This window comes from Ursus maritimus, unplaced genomic scaffold (genome assembly GCF_017311325.1).
Source record: "Ursus maritimus isolate PB19 unplaced genomic scaffold, ASM1731132v1 scaffold_6, whole genome shotgun sequence".
NCBI lineage: Eukaryota > Metazoa > Chordata > Mammalia > Carnivora > Ursidae > Ursus > Ursus maritimus.
This window is the reverse complement of record NW_024426774.1, coordinates 82,455,997-82,467,775: the sequence shown is the minus strand read 5'-3', so window position 1 is coordinate 82,467,775 and position 11,779 is coordinate 82,455,997.

Below are 11,779 nucleotides of genomic sequence, written 5' to 3'. Positions count from 1 at the left end.
GACTCCTCTTTTTCTCACACCCCATAGCCAATCCATAAGTAGGTGTTGTTCTCCCTTTGTAAGATTCTATCATCCTCTCTTCTGAGGAATACTTATGAACCTTCTACCTGGTCTTCCTGCTTGCTTTCTTGCCTCCCTTCTGTTTAACAACTTGGACAAAAAATTGTCCCAAACCTGACAAAAGATAAGCATTCAGTCAAAGTTTGTTTATTGAGTACAGAATGCTGGAAATCTCTCATAATTCAGCAGGCAACATGCATTTCAGTTGACTTAGGACACTGGTGCTACATCATCTGGGTGGTTTCTTTCCTGGATTTCAATATATGGTAGTTCAGCAAAGAAAACCACACCACAGTTTGTACTTAAATTTTGCAGAGCTCTGCTAGGCATTTATTAACTCTATCTACAGTGTTTTTTCCTTAAATAAGTGCAATCACTCCCCTCAAAAGGAGACAGTGCCAAGCAGGGCAACACCCACGTCCCAGAGTGGAAACTGTTCAATCCTGTCTTGCTCTGTCACTCACTTATCTGGCACAGACATCCACCCAGTTAAGACCCCTATTCTGTGGACGCTCACTCCTGCCACTGCAGCAGACTGATTGACAAGCAGTCTCCCCGGTCTGTTTTCTGGCTCATTGGTTCCCCATCTAACTTTAAATCCCAACTGAACATCATCTATGTCTTGCCTAGGAATCTTTTGTCTCCCACCTCCATAATGTATGTTTTTCAGTGTTATCATTATTACTTAATCCAGTGGAGGAACCTCAGGAGGGACTGAAGACAAAACAAACAATTCCAAATGATGCTATAATGTGTATTTTTATTACTGCCATTACCTTCAGATCAAGAGGGAACTGTTTTTAAGGGATTAGCAAGCCATGTTGAGAATCCAGGAAAGTTAATAAGTGTATGTGATTTGCTTCCTGTTAGAATTTATAGCTTATAGGAATAACACTTGGCTACTTGATGTAAGGACAAAGGAGAAAAAGAAAGAAGGAAATCATTTAAAACTTTCCAAGAGCCAATTCACAAGATTTTTTTTTTTACAACATTCTTTCTTCAAGTAAGGGATTGAAATTTAGTAAAGACTTTGATACCTTTGATAAAATGTATATCCTTAAAATCTACTGCATCCCATTGTCTTTGATGAGACTTCTAGAATGAGAAAAAAGTAATAGATTTCTAAGAAGGCATATTTTCAATATATGCATACGTTACTGCTCATCCATATTTATTCACAGATTAGAGCCTCGTGGATGCGGAAAGTAGCATTTTTTTTTTATTTTTACAACTATCAGAGCATTGAAAGTCATTTAATAAATCCATGCCTAATATGTTCCAGGAGCAATATTGAGAATTAGGATCCTTGACCACCATACCAGAAATGGCAAAGAATCATGGCAGCCCAAAACTCAGCAGACTGCTTCATGCGGTGTGGTCAAGTGTGAGCCAAGTGCTCACTTCCCAGTTCTGCAACTGTGGGAGACAACATCCTGAAGCTTGATGGATGCTTGCATTGCCTACCTAACTTTGATCATCCTCATCCCTGTGTGATGCCTCTTCTCGGGAAGACTAAGTTACAGCCCTTGCTTTACATTTTCATAACCTCTGAACTATTCTTTCATACCACCTTGCCCACTTAAAAATCAATCAATCAATCAATCAATCAAGATTTAAGTAGGCAGGGACCATATTTGTCTTTTTTTTAAAGATATTTATTTATTTATTTATTTATTTGAGAAAAAGAGAGCAAGCACAGAGCCAGAGGGAGAGGGAGGAGCTGACTCCCCACTGAGTAGGAAGCTCGACGCAAGGCTCCATCCCAGGACCTAGAAATCATGACCTAAGCCAAAGACAGATGCTTAACCAAATGAGCCACCCAGGTACCCTAAGGGACTATATTTGTCTTATTCACCATTTCCGTAGCATGTTAATCATAGGAGGCCCATGATAAATATCTATTAACTGATTGCCATATTGAGTAAAGGCATAATAAAACTCTGGCAAATCTCTAGAGGGGCAATCAAACAATCAAGGGAATGGAGGGCTGGAATGCATCCTTTCTGAAAGATGGAAGTTGAGAGAGGATAATGGGTCTACACCATTCATATAGCTTGGGAGAGTTTGGGCAAAGTATAGGTCCAGTTTTAGAATATTAGATGGAGGGGCAGCTTTTGATAAAGTTCTACTCAGCATAGAGTATATCAAACTTCTGAGATGATGTAAAGATAGGATAACAATAAAATACATAAAGAAATCTTACAGTCTGCTTATGATTGAGGAATTTATAAAATGTCCTCAAAAGGAACACATGATGTTTGGATATTCTTGTGCTTTATATACCTTTTGAAGTGAAATTATGGAGGCCACAGATATTTCTTAGAACTGTAGAGGGCAAAAGAGTTTTCCTCTCTTCTCTTGGGGTCAGTCTGAGGCTAGCCTGAGAATCACTGTGGCAACAGACAGGTAAACAGGAGAAAAGCATACAGATCACATCTGACATGCTTTGCGTGAACATGGAAGCCACCATAAATAAGGAATGAAATCCAAAGAAGCAGGTGGGCTTGAGGGTTCGTGAGCCTTTTTCACAAAGAATGATAACTGTGCAGACATGCCAGGACAAAGGGAAAAGGGGTTTGATGTAGGGGTGGCAAGTTGTTGGAAAGTGACTAGGAAATGTACAGGGAAACTAATGAGAAGTACCATACTTTTAGAAGGGTTTTTGTACAGATTCACCACCGTGTTGACTCCTTGTCCCCAGTGATAAGGATGTTCTCCTTTACCTGGTTTGGGGAGGGCACCTTTCTCAGGGAAAATGTATGCCCTGCTTTTACGTAGAAAGGAAGAAGTCAGAAGACCATCCTTATAACTGCTTTTTCTTAATTTCCTTCAGCTTAAAGTAAGTATTATGACAAAGTGGCATATCTGGGGGTGTAAGTACTATTATCAATGTCAGGAACATACTGTTGGGTACAAAGGACTATGGTGGTATCCATATCTTTACGTTAAATTCCATAGTTCATGCTTAGTATGGTAGAAATAAAACCGTTTGGGCTTGTTTTAGTGACAGAAGTCGCCTTAGAATGCTGTGATTTGTGAAAACATGGATGAATCTTAAAAATTTTTGCTGGGTAAAAGTAATCTTATCAAAATAGTATGCACTGTGTGATTCTAGTTACATCAAGTTCTGGAAAGGACAAAACTAATTTATGGTCAGAAAAAATCTGAAACGGGGCGCCTGGGTGGCACAGAGGTTAAGCGTCTGCCTTTGGCTCAGGGCGTGATCCCGGTGTTCTGGGATCGAGCCCCACATCAGGCTCCTCTGCTGTGAGCCTGCTTCTTCCTCTCCCACTCCCCCCTGCGTGTGTTCCCTCTCTCGCTGGCTGTCTCTCTGTCAAATAAATAAATAAAATCTTAAAAAAAAAATCTGAAACGTAGTTGCTTCTAGAGGATGGGGGTGAGGATTAACAAGGAAAGGGCATGTGGGACATGCTGGGGGATGCAATTTTCCATATATTGATAGGGATATGTGTTATACAGGTGTATATTTTTGTCAAAACTAGGCATTCATTGTATGTAAATTTCACCTTAAATTGAACTCTGGCTAATGATATTTGTGAGACAAGAAATACTTTTCCTCTACCCTCTTAGGTTCTCAGATTGAGGCCAGCAAATTAAACTGACAAAAGACAGATTAACGGGGGGGGGGGGGATACACATTTTATTAACATTTTACACATGAGAAAATACATGAAACTCAAAGAAGCAGTTAGACTCAGGGGCTTATATACCTTTTTTAAAAAGAGAGTTTAGGTTTGAGGGATGATAGATTATAAGAAAGTAATTAGGAAATATTTGGGAAAAACTAATGGAAGTTAAGGGATATTTTGGTAAAGTCTGTTTATGCAGACTCATCTTAGTGCTGACTTCTCATCTCTGGCGATAAACGTTGCTCTTTTCTCCCTGGTATGGGTGGGAGAGCCACCCTAGGAAAGGGAAATTTGTGCCCTGCTTTCAGGCAGAAAAGGGGAGAGAAGAAAACTCTTCATACATTTTTGATTCTCAATTGCCTTCGGCTCAAAATAATCCTTATTCTAAAGTGGCATATTTTGGGGTGACATATCCTGATCTGCTTCAATATGCATGCTAAAGCATTTAGAAGGAAGTATACATATAAGAGAAGTTTACTTTGAAATGCATCAAAAATAAGATGGATTGACGGATAAATGGAGGATTAGATAGTCAAATGGATATGCAATTTTTTTAAGTACAGTGAAATGTTAATGGTAGAATCTAGGTAGTGGGTGTTCATTTGTAAAATTATTTCAACTTTGCCAAATATTTGCAAATTTTCATAAAAGTGTCAAAATCGTGTTGTGTCCACTAGTAGAGCCTCCACTCTCCAGGGAATGGCATCTCACTGGGCCCCCTTTGTTAAGACTGCACTGCTGGCAAGACCCACAAGCCCATTCCACAACTTCTCCAAGTCCAGCTGTGTCTCCAGGGATTCTGCATTTTTCTGGAGACTCACATGGTCCTTAGTGGTCTCTGACTTGGACTTCCTGCTTCTGATGCATTCCCATCTCTACTTCATAACCTGTGACTTTGTACCTTCACTTCACACCCACAGAGAGCTGGAACTAGCTCCTTGCCCTTGACTTTCCTTGAAAGCCCTCTGAGCAAAGTCAGGAGGGACAGAGAAGGTTTGCATCACTAACGTGCGAACAGCACTATTGAATATTATGAATTCCTGCTCTTAAAAAATTCCTCTGCTCTTTCTGCCATATCAGTCTCCTGCTCCCAGCCCTGCTATTTGCTCACCTAACCCTGGCACCTATCTCCTCACCGCCAAGGGTCATCAAAATAATTTGCCTAACAAGAAACTGCTTTCCCCAGAGTATCTCTGTCCAGTGCTCAGTCCAGAATGTGAGCCACATCTGTAATTTTAAATTTTCCCTTAGCCACATTAAAAACATAACGAGAAATTCTGCTGTTTGGGACAACATGGATGGACTTGGAGGACATTGTGCTGAGTGAGAAAAGCAGACATGGAAGAATCAATACTCCATAATCCCACTTATATGAGGAAAGGAATATGAGTTGAAGCAGAGTAAAAAAGGTAGATGCCAGGGGCTGAGGGAAGGGGAAATGGGGAGGTACTGTCAAAGGCTACCAAGTTACAGTTATGAGAGATGAACAAGTCCTAGAATCCACTGCTCAGTACAGTGCCTGTATTTACACTAGTTCCCCTTTATCTGCTGTCTGACTTTCCACGTTATCTGCAAGTAGCGGGATCCAGAAGCAGATGAACCTCTTTCTGGCTTATTGTCAGAAGGTCAATAGTAGCCTAACTCTGCGTCACAACATCATTCACCTCACTTCATCTCAGCATGAGGGCATCTTATCATCTCCCATCATCACAAGAAGAAGGGGGAGTACAGCACAATACGGTATTTTATGTGAAAGAGACCATATCTTTTATTACAGTGTGTTATTATAATTGTTCCATTTTATTGTTATTGTTGTGAATCTCTTACTGTGCCTAATTTACAAATTAAACTTTATCATAGGTATGTGTGTCTAGGAAAAAACATACTACGTGTAAGGTTTGGTACTATCCATGGTTTCAGGCACCCACAGGGGGTCTTAGAATGTATTCTTCCCAAATAAGGGGCGACTACTGTATACTCAAAAAATTGCTGGGACACCTCGGTAGCTTAATCAGTCAAGCGTCCGATTGTTCTTGATCTCAGCTCAGGTCTTAATCTCAGGGTTGTGAGTCCAAGCCCCATGTTGGGCTCCACGCTGGGTCTGGAGCCTACTTAAAAAAAATTGCTAAGAAGGTAGTTCTTATGCTAAATGTTATTACCATTAAATAAATATGATGGGAGGAAACCTGTGGAGGTGAAGGGTATGTTTATGACATTGATTGTGGCAGTGGTTTCACTGGTGTATACTTACCTACAAATTCAACAAGTTGTATACATTAAATATGTGCAGCTTTTCATATGTCAATCATACCTCAGTAAGGTGGTTTTAAATAAAAAAATAGAGACATGGAAAATAAATTTTCATAATATGTTTTATTTAACCCAAAGTATAGGAAATTTCCAAATTGTAAACAATATAAAAATTATGAACAAGATAATCTACAATGTTTTAAAAATTATTTTTACCATCTTAGTAAGTCTTTAAACCAGCATGGATTTTACAGTTACAGTTCATCTCAATTCTAAGTAGCCACATTTCAAGTGCTCATTGGCACATGACAGTGGCTATCAAATTATAAAGCACAAATCTAGAAGAATCCTGCCTCTGGCTTTTAGAGAGAGAGAGAGAGAGAGAGAAAGTGCACATGTGTTTCCTGTGACATGTACTTGCAGAATAAGTTAACAGCTATGGTCCAGGGAACAAAAGTAACCAGGCTTCCTTTTGGTTTTAGGAAGGATTCCCTTCATAGCTCAGTTCACAGCTTCCTGGTGGGGGGCCAACATTCGAAGTTCAATATTGTCATCGTGCCTCTGATGGACTGAGATGACTTGGTGTAAGAAATCTGACGTACAAGTACACCAGGAACCTGCAAAGTCTCCTCTAGCACAGGATAAAGGAACTTCTAGGCTTGTACTCTGAGTGTGGTCTGCAGAGCAGCACACGGCTGCCCCTGGGAGCCCGTCAGATGTGCCGTCTCGGGTCTCACTCACACCACCTGCATTTCAGTCAAGCTCTTGGTGTTTCGCCAAGATTCTGCTTTGGTGCATTTCCCACTTTTCCCTAGAAGACACTCAACACCAGAGCTGACCTCTGCGTTTCATTTAACACCCAGGGGATCAGGAAGAGAAAAGCTCTCTTGATTTAGCATGGTGGGGGCTCTCAGGGGTTAAGTTTGATGAGTAAAAGTAATGTGATCTAATGTGTACCCTAAGCCAATGAAGTGGGACATCTCTGTTACAATACCAACAATCACATTGTTCTACACTTAAATCCAAAATATTAAAAGAATGCTGAAGATCAAAAATATATGTTAACGTATATTTATATCATATCTATTATCTATATTATCAGAGACAGCTGGTTGTCCATCGCCCCATGGAGAGCTGTGAATTGGGTATTCGGGCAGAACCTTACGTGTGAATGGCAAGCATTGAAGGACGGACACAGTGAAAGAGGTAGAGTGATAAAAGGGAAAACCAACAATAGCTCAAAAGCAAAGGCCTTGGGTCACAGAGGGAGCCCTCAGCCTCCTGCAGCCACCTGCCCGGCGGACTCTGTGTCTGTCCCTTACAGACACTCCAGAGCGTGTACCTCCTGAAAGATGGTCTGTCGGGGGGTAAAGGAAGCATCAGCCATCGGTTCACAACAAAGGGAGACAGAAATGCCTCCATTCAGCTCTTCATTCAAAGTGCATATATTGACGACCTACTATGAGCACAGGGAGAGGTGTTGGGTGGGCAGGAAGAAGCTAGAAAGTGCTGTACTCCCTCTGTCCTATGAGAGCTTGCAACCAAGTGCTGAGGTCAAACTCCAGGTAAAGCAACACTGGACAGGTGTGAAAGGCCCACATAAGTGATGGAGGTACGGGCACCACAGGAATGTTTCAGGAGCGATCCATGAGGCACATCATTAGAATTGAGACCCACCTACTTTACCCGAGAAGAAAAAGAAATGTAATCCTCTTTATTCATACATTCACTGTTTCTTCCTCAGGCATGCAATTACCCATGCAGCAGAAATGCGTGATTATCATTGCTATCAACATCATGCCATATTAAATGTCAAGTGCAGATTGATTAAAAAAAAAGATCACAAGACTGGCAAACTCAGTCTCTTTCAAAAGAGAGAAATGAAAGCAATCTCCCCCACTAGATATCTTTCCTGGGGGAGAACAGGGCCTGTAGCCAGCCGTTTGGCTTTTAAGTTTGAGAAAGATCCTCTTCGGACCCAGAGGGGAATCTAAAATTGACTTGGTCATTCTAAGCTCATGTTCCAGGGTGAGCTCACCTATCCATGTTTGGGGAGAAATATGTATCAGCAACACACTACAGTGTTACACTTTGTCTAAAGTCCCATCAGGGGCTCCACCTTACATGATTTCAGTGACCAGAAGTTTAGATTGTGAAACCCTCAGGATGGAGATGGTTACCAGAGATGATTCTCAGGTCAGTGTTCCAAGACTTGTTTTATACCCAAGAAGCCAAATACATGTGAAGTATTCTATTTTTCTGAATACAATTATAAAAGCCCATGTATACTTTTGATCATGCCACCATAAACATCGCTCAATTATCGAAGGGCTAATTGTTCCTCAAGTGGAAACCATTCCTTTTGGGCCATGGGATTACAAACAAATAAGAGATAAAATTTAAATCAGGCTGAAATGATGATGATAGAGCAATGGACATCTAAGAAGGTGCATAATAAAGCAAGAATAGGAACATGGTAATGGCAGAACCCAGGTGATGGGCATATGACTCGAAGAAATTTCCTACTGCTGCCATATGAAGTACCATAAACTAAGTGCCTTCAAAAGAACAGAAATTTGTTCTTTCACAGTTCTGGAGACTCAAAGTCCAAGATGAAGATGCCAGCAGGTTTCACTGCTGATGAGGGCTGGGAAAGAAGGATCAGTTCCAGACCTGTCTCCTTAGCTTATGTATGTCTGTCTTCTCCTGTGTCTTCATTCTAGGCCTGCCCATGTCCAAACTTCCTCTTCTTATAAGGACAACAGTCAGACTGGTTTAGGGCCCATGCTCATGACCTCATTTTAACTTAATTATCTCTTTAAAGACCTCTCTCCAAATACAGCCACATGGTGTGGTTACTGAGGGTTAGAAGTTCATCATATGAATTTTATGGAGACATATTCAGCCCATAACATGGGTGTTTACTCTAAAATTCTTCCAACTTTGCTGTATATTTCCACTTTTTCATAATAAAATGTCAAAAAATGTTTAAATCAGACAAATATGTTTCTTGTTTACAACTCTTCTGAGCAGTCTGCTCAAGGAGGAGACCATAATCCCTAGGCCAAGAGAAGTTTGACGTCCATAGATTAACGTGCTGTGTGTCAGCCCTTCTCCCTGGATAGAGATTAGAAAATGTGCTGCAGCATTTCATTTACAACGGCTGCCAAAAATCTCATAACACTTGGCTAAGTGTCTTAATATCTCTGGATGGTAAACACAGACAATATCGATTGCCCTCATAGTCTGGGACCTCGATGCCATAATCTATAGTGAAAACTCTTCAGTACAACTCAGTTCACTCTCAAACCCCCAACAACATTTACCAACAGTCCAAGACAGGAGAAAGCTGCACATGGGAAGACCTGAGGGAAGACCTGTGTCACTACGTGGTGGCAATTCAACTGTAGCAGCCAAGGCATATGTGGGGGGCAAGGTGTGAGCCTGAATCTCCCAAGGATCAGCCGGTGGGACTTCTGTCCTGTATCCCCTCTGCAAAAATAAAAACAAACAGCAAGCCATCCCAAGGAGTAGAGATAAACAGCTTTTAGCAAAAGCTAATGGATGCAGGTTAGGATCCAATTAGTAACCAAAGCAATTTACAAGTAAAAAAACTGGCACTTATGAATTTTAAGTAGAAATTTTAAGTTTATGGAAATTCTAAAATTATGGAGGGAGTAGAGAAGCTGGGGCAGGGGAGACAGGAGGAGCTGCCTGAAATATCTCAGCGGGCTGCTCGTGCTCCCACTGACTTTCAACATTGGCACATCCAATAAGCATAGTTAGGTCTCCTTTGATCTGTTTCAACTCCTCAATAAAGAGTGATGGAAACGGAAGTGTAGTTATTGCTTTCTTTCTCCATACAGCTCATCCCAGATGCTAATCATAGCAGTCACAGAGTGGACCCACGCCACAGTCACTGCAGAAGTCTCAGAAAGCGATGGGGAATGCAGGGCATCAGAGCTTGACTGCTGTCCTGGTCATCAACTGATAGTGACCTTGAGAAAGTCACTCTTTCTGTGGTAGCTGGCTTCTTTGCTAATTGAAGATGACAGTTTTAATCTATGTTCCAGGAGAGCTGAGAGGGAGGAAAGGATCGAAATACCCTGCATGTCACTGTTTATCACATCCCAGGCAATGAGGTGCATGGGCTATACAGGGCATGGATGACCTTTCTGGGGAAAAAAAAAAGTAGGGGGAGAAATTTTAACACATGGAAGTTTAGCATACCACTTTGGGGACTTTGAGACAGGCTGGCGTTACCTTAGCCTCACCCTCAGCCATTTGCTTTGGTTTGGATGAAGTACATGAAAAACACACACAAACGAGCACTCAGGGTCCACAGGTATGCCACCTTTGAGCCAATCAGGTCCTGGCGGGAAACAGATGCCACACTCAAATTGTGTCATTGAAGAAGTTTGATAAAACGATTATTTGTAAAGATGTGGCACGGTATTGAGGATCACAAGGAATAGAACAGCACCCAGCGGAATCTCTGGGACTGAAGGGGCAAGAAAAGAGAGGATGGCTCATAGCAGGGGCCACCAGAGAGAAGCTGTGGCATGGGTCCAGGGTCACAGACCAGCCAGAGGTGACACCAGTCAGAATAAATGCCCCAACCTCCTCTGTCTCCTATCCCATCTCCTATGGCTGATGCCTAATGGCCCAAATCAACAGGGGTAGAGGGTCAGGAAACCCAGTGATGCCATCCATGCAGGCCAGCCTCGTAGGCAAGGAAGGAGGGCTCCATAGTGCCAACCGTGATGTCCACTGTGTGGTTAAACACTCAAGTTCTGCAGTCGGACTGCATACAACTAATCTTGGCTCCTCTGCTTATATGAGTTATGTGAGTTATGCAAAACTTTCTGTAAACTGCCAATCATAATATTATGGAGGGAGCCAAAAAAAATTGAACATTTCCAAAAATTGCTCCTCAGCAACTGGGAGGGAGGAAGGAGTTGAAGCTGCTGGCCTGGGATCCATTCACTCACTTTGCTGAGAGATGCCCTGGCCTAAGCTTCTTGCCAGCTAAACAAATGGGTAAAAACCCTAATGGTTTCTGCTAGGAGGAAGGGACTTTCTTTAGTGAATCCCATTAGTGGGGTGTCCTGACTAATGAATAACTTTCAGTAAATAAACCCAGAATCTATGAAGGCAGGCTTCCTGGAGAGAATGTCACATAAACTCAACTCTCTGGGGCATAACATGGGATGTTTTTGCATTGAAACCCTCCGTGCTGTGTGGATCTCCACAGAACTTCACGTGGAGCCCATCTATTATTCTACACCAGACAGTGTGGGTCTGACAAGGGAAGAAAGCCCCGGGGAGCTACGTGGGATGTTCCAGATTTCTCTCTGCTTCATCTGAGATGCTGGATTGTCTGTAGCCCAGAAATTACTGTAAAGCTTGGTACAAGGTACGATCTCTCATTTGGGTGAGCCTTATCTGACAAGCAAATCCGAGCAGGGGCAAGAGGGAAGGAGGTGAAGCAAGGTGCCAGGGGAAAGCTGAGGGAGGCACTCACCCATGGCATCGTGCAAATGTAGGTCGGCACCTGGAATGAGGACCTTCTTCAGTTTTGCATCCTGCACCTGTCTGGCCCTTACCTCGTGCCACCCTAGCCTGTCCTCAAGGTTAGTCAGTTAGTCCTGTAATCCTGCAAATGCTCAGTAGGCGCCCCTTGTGTGGCAGGACTCACCTCGAGCCCCTTGTCTGGTTCCCTGGTGGTTAATGCGTGTTCGGAAGAAGAGCAGCGCCAGCCTTACCTGCAAATTCCCAGGCCCCACCTCAGACCCACTGATTCATTATCTGCATTTTAA